The 11,531-nt window shown below is 48.9% G+C and overlaps 1 pseudogene; it reads left to right on the top strand.

Moving 5' to 3' along the window:
• Positions 1-7,271: 7,271 nt before the first annotated feature.
• Positions 7,272-11,531, top strand: part of LOC141989687 (uncharacterized) — a 31,577-nt pseudogene continuing 27,317 nt past the window's right edge.

Below are 11,531 nucleotides of genomic sequence, written 5' to 3'. Positions count from 1 at the left end.
GACCCATGTTGCTTGGTTTGACAGGATGAGATGACCTGTTCCCACGGCTCCCTGAGCTGGACTGGCTGAGGGATATATCTGTGTGAGAGACTGGGACAGAGCCTGAAAGACAGATGTGACAATCAGGGTAGGGTTCTCTCAACTCAGGGGGAGAACAGAGGGTCTGAACCCCAGAGAATAAGCATTGGAATCAACTGATTCATTGAAGAATTATTGTGCCATACAGGTACATCATACGGTCCTCTCATGGATTGGTAACTGGTAAACACTGCTCTGCACTGACTGCCCTGACCACGGGTGGCCCAAGGGCCCACTGCACCCCCAACTTAGCAGCTCCAGCTACCAAGAGAGCAAGAACCAGAGGCCTTCCTGCTCCTGGCACAGAGGAGTAGGTTGATGATCTACCTGGATGTGAGTGTTGGCCTTCCCCATGTCATGTTTTACGAAGCTATGCAATAGCAGAACGGAGACTGTTCTAAAGGAGAGCTACACATGAAGCAGCTCTGGGTTGCACTGATGTACTGTATCGATTTGAAGAACAGAGATATTTGCAAACTAAACCTTTAATATGGTGTTTTGGGGCTCTTGTGATAATATCAGCACCCAATCATTATGTCAGGAATCAGTTCTAATTTAACCATATACAATTATTTCCCCTCTGCATTTGAATCCGCTCTCTCTGCTGGATTTACAAGGAAAGCTTGGTACTCTTGGGCATCATAAGTATCAGAAATCTCATGCTAACCCTCCTGAGGACTATGATGTCTCTCTTCTGGTATCTATAGCATCACAAAAAGAAAAGGAGGACTTGTGGCACCTTAGAGACTAACAAATTTATTTAAGCATAAGCTTTCGTGAGCTACAGCTCACTTCATCGGATGCATTCAGTGGAAAATACAGTGGGGAGATTTATATACATAGAGAACATGAATGGGTGTTACCATACACACTGTAAAGAGTATCACAGAATTCTGAACATGGGGCATCAATAGCAAAGCTGGAAAAACAGGTATCGTGGCAGGAGGGGAGTGGTTTGAAAGAATTTTTGGAACATAAATTAAAACAGATTTCTGTGCTCAATCTCCTGTGCCCAGCCCAGTGAGCAGAGACGTTCCAGTCACCTATCTGAGCCTGCCTACAATTCCATTTTCTCTTTACAGTTCACTTTTAACTAGAGATGGGCCCCAAACTAGGACACAGAATCCAGACCGCTCAGAAACATGAGGAAAGTCAGATCCAGGTACAGATTTCAACTTCACAGCTCAGGTTTCTTTTTATGGTGGCCCATTTCAGAACTCAAATCCCAACACTCTTGTGAAGTGACTTGGGTTTGGATCTGAAGATTAGGAGCTTGAATTTGGATCAAAGCTTCACAACTGACCCACTTATGCTATTAACGTTACAAAGTTGAATTGTGTGACTTTCCAGTTCTTAATAATATATTCTTATAATATATTCTAGCATTAAGGCCTAATCCAGCAAGCTCTTAAGCATATGGTCAACTATAAGCATGTGAGTAGTCCCACTGAAATCAATGGAACTGCTCAAGTGCTTGGATTTAAGTTCATTCATGTACTCTGCCGGGTGAGGGTCTTAAGAAAAAATGAAATAAAATATTATCAGTTTCAGGGGAACTGCACTTGTATTCCCCTCATCTTCCCATTGCCCTGGCCCCCGCTGCCTCCTCACCCACCTCCCCATTGCTTACAAAATAAGACATAAAAATACCAGTCGCCCAGCACACTAGTACTGACAAAATGCTGACTTCCTCCTTTTTTCCACATAATTATAAAATAAATCAATTGCAATATAAATATTGTACTTATATTTCAGTGTATAGTATATAGAGTGGTATAAACAAGTCATTGTCAGTATGAAAGTTTAGTATGTACTGACTTTGCGAGTGCTTTTTTTGTATCCTGTTGTAAAACTAGACCACTGTCTAGATGAGATGGTGTACTGCCTGGTGTACCCCCTCAGCATACCGCCAGGGGTATCTCTACCCCTGGTTGAGAACCACTGACTGAGTGATTTGCCCAAGGTCAGAGAGGGACCAAGTGGCAGAACTAGGAATAGAAACCATGAGTCCTGTAGTCCAGCCCAGCACCATAATTACAAGCCCAGCCTTGCTCCCTCATTCAAGGCTCCAAACGCCCCGTTTTAATATAGTTGTATCTTGTGATTTTATAGCGTTTTTAATGAGGTTTTATGATGTTATCCCCTCATAATCACTAAAATGGCGATTATCCAATAGGGAGTTGGACACTTAATATGGTGTCTCTTTGCCACAAACAACAAGACTCCATCTTGTTTCAGCTGGGTGGTGGTGGTTTTGCGCCGTTTTGAACTTTGGTGGGAAAGGGCAGCTAACAGGCCACAATGAACTGGTTCTGTAACTGACTACCTCAGTCTACCTCAGGTTTTCCTGTCACAGAACCGTTAAAAGGAACTGCGTGACATCACCACAATGCTGTCCATCACAGAGGCAGCCAAGCACAGTGGCGTTCACGTGGTCCTCAGATCACGGATCAGCGAATCCTGAGAGACAACTCATCCTCATCCATCCCATCCACGTACCTGCTGCATCCCATCCACATTCCTGGCCGTACCCCTGCCGTTGGCTCCAAGTCCAGCTACAGCACGATCCAGCGTTCCTCCCTTCGGGCCATCACCAGGTCTGGGGGCAGTAGGTCCTGGGTCCGACGCACTCCAACACCCAGCCTGTCCGGAGAAAGCATCTGACAGCAGCAGGACTTTAGGGGATTTTATCATTTTCGTTTGCTTCAAGCTCCTTGTATTGTGATCCCAGTTTGCTTAGGTTTTATGACAGTTGTGTTTCCTTTTCCCCTTTTCCCCAGTTATTGTAAACCAACCTACATACACTTACCTTTTTTTAACATAAGAATGGCCATACTGGGTCAGACCAAAGGTCCATCCAGCCCAGTATCCCGTCTACCGACAGTGGCCAATGCCAGGTGCCCCAGAGGGAGTGAACCTAACAGGTGATCAAGTGATCTCTCTCTGGCCATCCATCTCCACCCTCTGACAAACAGAGGCTAGGGAGACCATTCCTTATCGTTCCTGGCTAATAGCCATTAATGGACTTAATTTCCGTGAACGTATCCAGTTCTCTTTTAAACCCTGTTATAGTCCTAGCCTTCATAATCTCCTCAGGCAAGGAGTTCCACAGGTTGACTGCGCGCTGTGTGAAAAACTTACTTTTCTTTGTTTTAAACTTGCTGCCCATTAATTTCACTTGGTTGCCCCTAGTTTTTATATTATGGGAAGAAGTAAATAGCTTTTCCTTATTCACTTTCTCTACACCATTCATAATTTTATATACCTCGAGCATATACCCCCTTAGTCTCAGTCTTAGTTGACCTTCTCTGAACTTTTCTAATGCTAGTATATCTTTTTTGAGATGAGGAGACCACATCTGTACGCAGTATTGAAGATGTGGGCATACCATGGATTTATATAAGGGCAATAAGATATTCTCCGTCTTATTCTCTATCCCTTTTGTAATGATTCCTAACATCCTGTGTGCTTTTTTGACTGTCGCTACACACTACATGGACGTCTTCAGAGAACTATCCACGATGACTCCAAGATCTTTTTCCTGCTTAGTTGTAAAGAAATTAGCCCCCATCGTATCATATGTATAGTTGGGGTTATTTATTCCAGTGTGCGTTACTTTACATTTATCCACATGAAATTCCATTTGCCATTTTGTTGCCCCCTCACTGTTTACCCCTTTCTCCAGATCATTTATGAATAAGTTGAATAGGATTGGTCCTAGGACTGATCCTTGGGGAACACCACTAGTTACCCCTCTCCATTCTGAAAATTTACCTTTAATTCCTATCCTTTGTTCCCTGTCTTTTAACCAGTTCTCAATCTATGAAAGGATCTTCACCTCTTATCCCATGGCAACTTAATTTACATAAGAGCCTTTGGTGAGGGACCTTGTCAAAGGCTTTCTGGAAATCTAAGGTCACTATGTCCACTGGATCGCCCTTGTCCACATGTTTGTTGACCCCTTCCAAGAACTCTAATAGATTAGTAAGACCTGATTTCCCTTTACAGAAACCATGTTGACTTTTGCCCAACAATTTATGTTCTTCTACATGTCTGACAATTTTCTTTTTATTATTGTTTCAACTAATTTGCCCAGTACTGACGTTAGACTTACCGGTCTGTAATTGCCGGGATCACCTCTAGAGCCGTTTTTAAATATTGGTGTTACATTAGCTATCTTCCAGTCATTGGGTACAGAAGCTCATTTAAAGGACAGGTTACAAACCATAGTTAATAGTTCCGCAATTTCACATTTGAGTTCTTTCAGAACTCTTGGGTGAATGCCAGTTGGTCCCGGTGACTTGTTACTGTTCAGTTTATCAATTAATTCCAAAACCTCCTCTAGTGACACTTCAATCTGTGACAATTCCTCAGATTTGTCACCTACAAAAGACAGCTCAGGTTTGGGAATCTCCCTAACGTCCTCAGCCGTGAAGACTGAAGCAAAGAATCCATTTAGTTTCTCCTCAATGACTTTATCGTCTTTAAATGCTCCTTTTGTATCTCGATCGTCCAAGGGGCCCCACTGGTTGTTTAGCAGGCTTCCTGCTTCTGATGGACTTAAAAAACATTTTGTTATTACCTATTGAGTTTTTGGCTTTTCTTATTACATTTTTACACTTAATTTGGCAGTGTTTATGCTCCCTTCTATTTACCACACAAGGATTTGATGTCTGCTTTTTAAAAGATGCCTTTTTATCTCTCACTGTTTCTTAAGGCTCTTTTTTAGTTCTTTTACTGTGTTTTTTAATTTGGGGTATACATTTAAGTTGGGCCTCTATTATGGTGTCTTTGAAAAGTGTCCATGCAGCTTGCGGGGATTTCACTCTATTCACTGTACCTTTTAATTTCTAATTAACTAACCCCCTCATTTTTGTATAGTTCCCCTTTCTGAAATTAAATGCTATAGTGTTGGGCTGTTGACGTGTTCTTCCCATCACAGGAATGTTAAATGTTATTATATTATTTTGGAACACCTATCTGTCTCTGTCCTCTTTCCTTGCACTACACTGGAAGGAGGATGAGACCAACATCACCAGCTGCTTCCACAGCGATAGACGCTGATACCAGGTACAAGATCCTGCGTCCTGTGAAGGGGGAACATATAGGTTTACGATGGTTTTCATTTTTCCCTGTAACACCTCGGCATGGTCTGGTCTGACCCAGAGAATTCAAAAAGGCTGCAGCCCATGGCCTTCCCTTGATGGCCACCTCAGTGGATGCTTTGGTCAAGACCATGCTCCGGCACTGCTCAGTGAGGTTGGCCAGGTTGGTGTTGATATCAGGGTTGGGTCCCCCTGCTGCAAAGGACAGAGATGGAGCGTCACAAGGGAGGCACAGCTGGGACCCCACTTGAGGGCAGTCCTGACTCCCAGCCCCCACTGCTTTAACCCACCACGATCCACTACCCTCCTACAGCCAGGAATAGAAACAAGGTGCCCCCCTGCTGTAACCCACTATCCAATTGCAGAGGTAGCGATGAGCCCCAGGAGTCCTGGGGCTCCTAGTGACCCTCCGTGCCCCAAATTACCTGTTCCAGGGCCCTTCCCCTCTTCAGCCACCGTTAGCTGTTATCTTAGGCCGCCTGAACCACAGAGACTGGGCTGCCCCCTCTTATGTGAAACATCTGCGAGAGATGGGGAGAGACTCAGCCACCGTAGGGGAGGTGCTGTGAAACAGAAGAAAGGTCCTGTGGAGAAAGGATGAGAAGGGGAGACTCTACCCCTCAGACCAGCATCCTCTCCTCCAGCAGCCAAGAAGGATGCTGGCCTTGGGTTAACAGAGGTTAGGGGGTGCTGTGGTTAGGGGCAACAGGGTCAGTGCTAGTGGGCAAGGCTGGGCTGGCAGGGCTCTGTAGCCACAGCCTCTGGCTGGGCCCTGTCAAGTCCTGGGAGGCTGGGAAGTCTCTGTAATGCCCCCTCTAGCTGCAGCGGGGCCTGTGGGGCACGGGGAAGCTGGCAGGGCTCCGTAGCACTCCCTCTGGCTGGGGCTGTGTCACGCACAAGATCCTTCCCTTCCTCCCCACCACGATACCTTTGCGGGCAAAGCGCAGCAGCATGGCGAGCTTCTGGAAGAGCCGGGTGCGCTCGGCGTCCCGCAGGCCCTTGATGTGCTTCACCTTGGACCATTTGTTGTGACCGGCGGGGGGGTCACCTGAGGTGCGCAGGGCCCGGCACAATGAACGGGGGGCAGGGGAAGCTGCTTCAGTGCAAGCACCGAGGCCACATCTTATGGGGCACCTGCCCGCCCCGGGGCGCTGGGAAGGGACATGGGTATGAGTGCCTGAAACACACCCCAGGCTGTGATCCCCTGGAATTAACACATACACCAACATCACACAGCCAGACCCTTGTCTTACTGTGACACACACACACTCCACAGTCATGTTGTGATCTGTAAACCACTCACATCACACAGCCTTCCTGTACCACTCAGACCCACACCCCAGACCCAGCCTGGGGGGGATCTCCTCAAATACACACACCAACCTCACACAGCCTAGCAACAGGAGAGTGGGTTTGCGGGGGGGAGGGGGGGGAGGAGGGGAAGAGAAAACCTGGATTTGTGCTGGAAATGGCCTAACTGGATTATCATACACATTGTAAGGAGAGTGATCACTTTAGATAAGCTATTACCAGCAGGAGAGTGGGGTGGGGGGAGGTATTTTTTCATGCTTTCTGTGTATAAAAAGATCTGCTACACTTTCCACAGTATGCAGCCGATGAAGTGAGCTGTAGCTCACGAAAGCTTATGCTGAAATAAATCGGTTAGTCTCTAAGGTGCCACACGTCCTCCTTTTCTTTTTGCGAATACAGACTAACACGGCTGTTACTCTGAAATCTAGCAACAACCACCACCCACCTGCCCTGCTCCCAGCTCCCCACGGCACAGCGGGGCCCCGCGCACAGCCCAGGGGCGGGGACCGGGCTGCCCCGTTACGGGCTCCTGCCGCCCGGGGAACACGTGCCGCGAGCGCCCCCAGCGGCCAGACTCGGGACCCAGGCGTCCGGGGGCGGGGGGCTGGGCCGGAGGGTCGCTGCGCTGGGGCCTCCCCCGGCTGCTGGAGCTGGCGGCGCAGGCGCTGGGGCCGGGCGGGGAGTGGGCGGGAGGCGGCCCCGGGGAGGCACCAGCCGCGGGGCGGGAAGTCGCTGCCCGGGCGGAGGAAGCGGCCGGGGCCGGAGCCGAGCCCGGCGATGGCTGCAGCGGGGCCGGCGCAGGTAGGACGCGGGGCGGGGACTCCCCGGCCGGGCACTGGCTGGTCCCGGCTGAGGCCGAGGGGGGCCGGGGCCGGGTCCCTCCCGCGCTAGTGACCCCGGGGCTGGGGGCTGCCGCAGCCGGAGCGCTGGGGCCGGGGAGCGGCGCTGGGGGCCCCGGGCCGGGCGGACACGCGGAGCCGGGCCGAGGAGCCCCGAGGCGGCCGAGCCGGGGCCGGGAGCGGGGCCGAGCACAGGCCTGGGGCGGAGGCGGGGACTCCGGCCGGGGGAGGAGCCTGGTCCCTGCCCTGGGATTCGGGCCCTTCCCAGCGCCCCGCCCCAGAGCCCCCTGGGGAGCCGAGGGCGACTCCTGTCCCCGGCCAGCAGGGCCCGAGTCCCCGGGGGGCTGTGCGGGGGGGTCTCCCTGGGTCACAGCTGCTGGGCTGGGGGTTCCCCGGGGGCCGCTGCCCTAGAGCCCGCGTCCCCTGCTGAGAGCCCGGGCTGGGGCTGGAGCGGAGGGTGCTGAGTGTGTAACGCTTGTGCCAGCAGCTGCGGGTGGCGTTTGAGGACGTGGCTCTGTATTTCAGCCGGGAGGAGTGGGAGCTCTTGTCCCGGCCAGAGAAGCAGCTGTACCGGGACCAGATGCTGAGGAATTACCGGGCCCTCGTTTCCTTGGGTAAGGACCAATTTATCTCTACTCATAGCTGTCAAATGTCTGTGTTCCCTTGATGCCACCCCTGGCATGTGCCACCCCATGGCTGAGTAGTGTCAAATGACAGCCTCTTTCAGTTCGGCTTCCTGTTGAAGAACTCAGGGCTACAGAGCCTGGGGCTAATCTTAGTTGTAACTTGTTTACTTGCATTACCTACCTCACCTCAGTCGTGGTACAGGGCTGGTTCCAAACAGCACATGAGCAAATAAGGGAGGAAGAAAACTCTTCTTCTGCTTGTTACAGCTCCCCACCTCCCCAAAAAGAATGAACATCATAAACTTAACAACCGTGGAGTTGACCAATACTTGCATCCTAAGCAAAAGAACTGATAAGTCTGTGTAACGGTGACACCTGGTGACACCTGCCGTGTCTAAGTCCCCAAAGCAAATTGAGACGGGTCATAGACATTGCTGCTTCAGAGTATGAACTGAACTTGCCTGTTGGGAGACAGGAAGAAATTTCCTCTAAGGAAGGTTTATTTCATTACTCTCCTGCTTGGGATCTCCTGCGCTTTCCTCTCAAGCAGCATCCGAGATTGGGGCCCCATCATGCCAGGTGCTGTGCAGACACACCTTGACTGAGATCGGGGTCCTGTTGTGCTGTTTAGCTGTTAGCACTCAAGAAAGAGAACTCGGAGTCATGGTGGATAGTTCTCTGAAAACATCCACTCAATGTGCAGCGGCAGTCAAAAAAGCAAACAGAATGTTGGGAATCATTAAGAAAGGGATAGATAATAAGACAGAAAATATCATTTTACCGCTCTATAAATCCATGGGACGCCCATATCTTCAATACTATATGCAGATGTGGTCGCCCCATCTCAAAAAAGATATATTAGTATTGGAAAAGGATCAAGAAAAGGCAACAAAAATGATTAGGGGTATGGAACGGCTTCCGTATGAGCAGAGATTAATAAGACTGGGACTTTTCAACTTGGAAAAGAGACAGCTAAGGGGAGACTGAGGTCTATAAAATCATGACTGGTAGAGAAAGTAGGTAAGGAAGTGTTGTTTACTACTTCTCATAACACAAGAACTAGGGGTCACGAAATCAAATGAGTAGGCAGCAGGTTTAAAACAAATAAAAGGAAGTATTTCTTCACACAATGCACAGTCAACCTGTGGAAGTCCTTGTCAGAGACTGTTGTGGAGGCCAAGAGTATAACGGGGTTCAAAAAAGAAGCAGATACATTCATGGAGGATAGGTCCATCAATGGCTATTAGCCAGGATGGGCAGGGATGGTGTCCCTCGCCTCTGTTTGCCAGAAGCTGTGAATGTGAATCCAGGAAATGGATCACTTGATGATTACCTGTTCTGTTCATTCCTTCTGGGGCACCTGGCACTGGCCACTGTCAGAAGCCAGGACACTGGGCTTTGGTCTGACCCAGTAGGGCCATTGTTTGGTCTGCACCAACATATAAATGAGTCCCTGTCCCCAAAACTTCAGTAATAAAACTGATTCTTTCCCCCCAAACAGGCTATTCAGGTTCCACACCAGATTTAATCCACAGAATTGAGATAGAGGAGGCAGAGCTCTGGATCCGGGATGCCGAGGACTCCAGGGAAAGCTCGGGGCCTGAGAGCCCCTCCCAAGGTGAGTCATCATAACCCAGTCTGTGGCGGTTCAATGACAAGACGGGACACAGCTTTTAGCAAGCAAGCGGCTGGTCTGCTAACAGGCTTCTGCCTGTCAGCTTTCCACCTTCCCCTTTATTCTCTCTCTCCCCCCGCGCATTACATTCTCCAACAGATAAAAGGAATACACTGGCTTTGTTTAACATTCTTATTTACCAATTTCTATCTACCGCGTTCCTTGCTCTCGGGCCTTGAGCCCAGTCCTGAGAGGCTTCCCACGGTTCATGTCATTTGGGCGAGATTCCAAGGTTGATGCCCTTGAGAGGAGCTGTGTGTGCACAGGTCCAGCACAACACTCCGGGTGTGCCCTGAATGTTGCCAAGCGCATGAACCTTGTATGAATCCTACACCCAGTCCCTTCTGATTTACATACCTGCTAGCAGAGGGCTCCTTCATGTAGAAGGCAAAGGCCAAGTGAGATGCACTGGCTGGGAGCAGAAGGGGACAAATGGAGACTGGGAATTAGGGGCCAGTGTTTATCTGGGAGGGGAATGAACCACTGGGAGAGCTCCTCACTGGAAGCCTGTCAGTGGAAATGGGGTGTGACTTTCTCAAAGCTTTGTTCTTGTTGAGCCAGGAGGTAGGAATCACGGGGAGGAGATTCTTTGGCTGGGATAGGCAGGAAGCCAGGCTGGATGGGCACAATGAGCCTGTCTGGCCTTGATATCTGAATCCTGGAAATCTTAGAAACATAGAATTAGAAGGCACCTCAGTAAGTCATCTAGTCCAGTCAGTCCCCTGCACTGAAGCAGGACTAAGTATTATGGAGTCCATGCCTGACATGGTCTTAAAAACTTCCCATGATGGAGATTTCACAACCTCTCCAGGTAATTTGTTCCACTGCTTAACTACCCTTACAGTTTGGAAGTTTTTCCTAATGTCCAACCTAAATCTCCCTTGCTGCAATTTAAGCCCATTACTTCTTGTCCTGGCCACAGTGGATAAGAACAACAATTTATCACGCTTCTCTTTGTAACAACCTTTTATGTTCTTGAAGATTGTTATCAAACCCTTTCTCCCCCTCCCCCGCCCCCCGCCGTCTTCCCTTCTCCAGACTAAACAAACCCAATTTTTTTCAATCTTACCTCGTAGGTCATGTTTTCTAGACCTTTAGTAATTCTTGTTGCTCTCCTCTGACCCTGTCCAGCTTGTCTACATCGTTTCTGAAGTGTGAGGCCCAGAACTGGACACAGTATTCCAGTTGAGGATTCACTTTGTTGACTCACTTAGTTTGTGATCCACTATAACCTCCAATGGTTTTCTGCAGTACTCCTTCCTAGGCAATCATTTCAATTCCGACCATTTCTCCATTTTGTCAAGATCATTTTAAATTCTAGTCCTGTCCTCTAAAGGGCTTGCAACCCCTCCCCAGCTTTGAATCATCCATAAACTTTATGAGTGCACTCTCCATGCCATTGTCTAAATCATTAATGAAGATACGGAATAGAACCGGACCCAGGACAGATCCCTTTGGGATGCCACTCAAGATACCCTTTCAGCTCATTAGAGAACGATAAGAACCACTCTCTCAGTGCAGTTTTGCAACCAGTTGCGAACCCACCTTACAGTAGCTTTGCCTCGGCTATATTTCTCTAGTTTATTTATGGGAAGGTCATGTAAGACGGTATCAAAAGCCTCACTAAATTTGAGATGTGATATCTACTGCGTCCGCCCAGTCCAAAGCTTGTTACCCGTCAAAGAAGGATGTTAGGTTAGTTTGACATAATTTGTTATTGACAAATCCATGCTGACTGCTAGTTATTACTTTATGTCCTTCTAGGTGCTCACAAATAGAATGTTTGATTACTTGGTCTATAACTCCCTAAGCCAAAGGCCTTAGCCTAAGAACAGGGCCTCAGACTGTCACAGTAAGAGAAGGCCCTTACACTGGCAGACAGTGATTTTGATTCTTT

The sequence above is a fragment of the Natator depressus genome, chromosome 6 (assembly GCF_965152275.1).
Source record: "Natator depressus isolate rNatDep1 chromosome 6, rNatDep2.hap1, whole genome shotgun sequence".
In the NCBI taxonomy this organism is placed as follows: Eukaryota; Metazoa; Chordata; order Testudines; family Cheloniidae; genus Natator; species Natator depressus.
This window is presented reverse-complemented; position numbering and strand designations above follow the sequence as displayed.